Genomic DNA, 4,252 nt, shown 5'->3' with positions numbered 1-4,252 from the left:
TTAACGGCTCATTCCGACTCATTGCTTACAGTAGATCTAAGCTCTTTTTTCTGCTTATTCGACTCCTTCCAGCTTCCCATCACATCTGTAACAAACTTTTAAAATTATATTGCCACACCACCATGCAACAAGCCTACCTGCACAGTAGAGATAGATTATTCCATCACATTCAGATGGTTAACAGAGGTTAGCACGTCCTGTATTTATATAGAGATATATTTATATCGCTTTCTGAGAAAGTGCATTTTAATGTTTACTTTGAAGAATGTGTAAATGGTGCTATCAAGAAATCTGATCAATTTTATTCCCAGTCTTTCTTTCTTTCTTTCTTTCTTTTTTTTTTTTGTGTACCACTTCGAATGTATGAGATTTTTATTTTTCTACTGGAAAAAAAAAAAAAAGAGAAAAGAAAAAAAAAAGAGAAAAGAAAAAAAAAGAGAAAAAATAAAGAAAAAAAAAAGAAAAATAAAGAAAAAAGAAAAATAAAGAAAAAAGAAAAATAAAGAAAAAAAAGAAAAAAAAAACAGGAAAAAAGAAGAAATAAAAAATAAAGAAAAATAAAGAGTCTGAAAGCAATCACAATTGGTAGATTTTTAGCCGTTTTACAGTGAATTTGAATCCCTATGTTGTAGTGTCATTAAAAAGCAAAGAATTTATTCATGGGTCATGCAAATTATTGACATGCTTATTGGTAATGCTCACACACTTCTGCCTGGACGCTCTTCGGTCCATCCGCTGGCTCTTAAATGTCTTATTTCGCTCGAGTTGAGATGTCTACATAGCCCAAATTTTGAATGTTTTCATGTGAATGTGGAAAAAAAATAAAAAAAGAGAAAAAAGAAAAGAAAAGAAAAGAAAAGAAAAGGGGGGGTTGATTGAGTGCTACTGTTTACCACAGCCTCACAAACTGAGCCTGGTTTAGAAGAGAGAGAGATTCAAATGGTTATCTCCCAAATGCAAGGCAACCGTGGCTTAGCATGTCACTATCTGGTGCAATGCAGTCCCTGTACATGCAATATGCTGCATCTTAACTAAAAATGCTTGAAAAAAAAAAAACCCTTTAGTGAACCAGAGAAAAATATATCAAAACCTTGCTTCTACCATTTTGCTGCTGTGTTGGGTTTTGGGGTTCTTTTTTTTTGGGGGGGTTGGGGTTTTTTTTCCTTCTTTTTGGTTTTTTTTTCTTGCTTAAACATTTACTAGTATACAGTTGTTACCTGGAATTATATGTGATGCCTTTTGTTCAAAAGGGTAAGTACTGTGCTGCTTTAACTGGTTCTCAGCAGACTATTTTACAGCACATTTTGCTTGAAGCTCTGTTAATACCTTTTTATTGCTATTATTATTATTATTTTTCTCCCCTCTTAAAATTGTCCTTAAATGTCGTAGGCTTAATTCATTTAGAACTGATTATAAAAGGACAGTATTTTTTCTATGCAGATTAAGACTATAGCCTCTACCCTATAAAGAGAAAGATATGCAGAAAGGTTTACATGACACAGAAGCATATATATATATATATATACTGCTCTTTGTAAAAGAAACTCTCTTTTTGTGATTAAATTAATAAAACAGTATAATTTCAGGTTTATAATGCAAGTATTGTTTGAACTGAAGGCATTCAATATTTTGCTTAGAATATTTTTTTAGGGATCATTTTAAGGGAAATAAATAAAGAAATACATTTGCAGCTTTAAAGGAGAATGTTTTACAGAATTCTAGCAGGTGAGCAGCTGTTTCCACGTTGTTAGGGCCCCAGAAGTTAAAAGAGTTCTGAGTGCCACATTAATCAGAAAGAGTCGAGATTATGAAATCCATCTCATTTAATCTCATTACTGAATAAACAGCTCTGTAGTGATGCCTATTTGTACTTGTTTCTCTAATAAAAATGCAACTGTAGCTCTCAACACAAATTAGTTTTAATTATTTAAATGATCCGAAAGTTGTTAAACATCAATAAACTAACACCTGTTTTGCCTTTTCATTTTACCATTGGAAAGAAAAAATGAAACCCACACACAAACACACACACACACACACACACAAAATGTAGTTTCATCAAAACTAATAGAGGATGATAGTGGGGAATAACAAAGGTAGGTCTATGTGTTTATTGCAATTCTATTAATTAACTAAGCGAACAAAAACAACCAACAATAAAAAGAAATGCGAGCGTTGAGTTGATTGCTACCTAGCAGGACGAAGAAGCAGTTTCTTTTCAATGCTGTGCCAAGAACACAACAGAAAACAGCAAAACAGAAGGATGTCTCACAATAGACTGGGTCAATGCAACTCACTTGTCCTGTGCTCGTCTCTGAGAACTGGTGACAGTGATTTACAGGGTAGCAATTCATCTTCCGGAGGCAGTGGTAACATTGCTCTGAGGTGAATGGTGTAGCGTTTGAGCTACTTGATCGAGGTACCAAAAGCTGCCGTGGCAGTCACCAAGTAGCTGTGAAACAAACCCTCTCAGGCAAACGAGGCAACCAAACTCATTTTCCTTGCTTTGTACTTGGTTTAGTTAACTCCCATTTCAGGAGTTCTGCCTGACCATATATACGTGAAGAGTGCCCTAAAGCGTCAGAAGGTTACAATGTGGTATATCAAATGGAGATCTGTTTTTCTCCACAGAATAGTATCATCACATTTGTTGTTTCTGTTTCATGTTACATTCTGGGTTTTTTTTTTTGTTTTTTTCTTTAAGGGATTTGCTATTTAAAATTCTGGATATCTTTAACACATTGCCCTGAATTTGATTTTATCATTTGGTTGAGGAGGGAAATTACAATATGTAATCTAGTTGTGGTTGGTGGCCTGGTATGGCTCTTCAAGCAGTGATAACTTGTATGACTTTCTGTATATTAAACCATACTTTAATATTGATTCTGTTTGTGGTGTATTAACTGGTTTTCTTGGTGAAGGAAACGTGCTAAGCAGACTTTTTTTGCCTTTCTAAATCAACAAGTCAAGCAAGAGTCTCATGAAGCTTTTGAAACCTACCACTCAGTACTTTGGCTGCCAGATTAATCATCTCTATTGTCCTTTCTGGAGGTGCCTCTCTTGCTTTGTGCAAAATACTTCCAACAGGCAGGCTTATCATCAGCACTGAGGACACTCCAAATGTTAGGTGACCGTCACAGTTAATATTGTGCCCTACATATCAATGCTATAGCCCAGAGTTTCAGAGACCTTTGTTTGGTTTTGGTTTTTCCAAAGGCAGCAAATTGTGGAAAAGATTTTCTAAAGCATTTTATTTCGTTTCATTTTCTCTCCAAATTATTATTTTTTTTTGTATTAGCTGAACTCCCTTCTCAGTGCACTCCATTCAAAAACCTTGAAAGAGTTTTGCATTGCAGCCTCATTTTTCAGATCTTTGCAACATTTAATTATTGTTTAGCCATCACCACACAGACTACAGAGATGATATGGTGGCACTACTGAATTTGTTTGAGTGTCACTGGAATTCAAATAGAAGTCAGTAGTTAGAATAAAACCACGTTTCTAGGATTGCAAAGAACCCTAGGATGTGACCAGTGGAAAAAAAACTAATCACCTGATTTATTTCTTGGGTTTATAATAAATGTATAACTTGAGACTATATAAACTGCAATATCAATTAAAAAAACACCAAAAAAAATTAGTCCAAGCACGCAGGGTATATTCAAAGCTCCCACTATAAATCAGAGGATACCTCCCTGTTGTTAATATATTTTTTCATGCTTAAGAAAGGGCTTGTAACTGCCTTCAAGCCTCCACAACATGTTTCATTGTTGATGTGATCACAGCTTGGAGAAGGCAAAATCTTTTGCATTCTCTATTGCATTTATATATTACATTGGACTGGAAATTTGGTCATTATTTTTGTTTTATTTGTTGAATGGTCTGCTCTAGAAAAAAACAACAACAAAAGAGCAGCCTAGGTGCCTAGCTTGTAATCTATATTCATAAATTAATCTAAATAAAATGAGAGTACTGACTTTGCTGCTGTTGAATTCAATGCTGCACACCATAATGCAGTGTGTCTCAGGCAGCTTTCATGTTGCTAAAGACACTGTGATGACCAAACCAGAAAAGTTAGGGTATCACAATAATCAGGTTCAGGATTAGGGCTTTGAAACAAGGTCAAGCAGTGTCTGTCTCCAAATATATTTCCCCAGATAAGTGGAGTTCTTTGTTCCTTCATCTGAGCTGTTAGTAAGAAGGAGGGGAAAAGATGCTCTAATATTTTTAATCTAATGTAGCTATATAAAGT

This window comes from Melanerpes formicivorus, unplaced genomic scaffold (genome assembly GCF_026170545.1).
Source record: "Melanerpes formicivorus ecotype bairdi unplaced genomic scaffold, bMelFor1.0.p_v2 SCAF_49, whole genome shotgun sequence".
Lineage (NCBI taxonomy): Eukaryota > Metazoa > Chordata > Aves > Piciformes > Picidae > Melanerpes > Melanerpes formicivorus.
Note: the sequence above shows the minus strand (reverse complement) of the source record.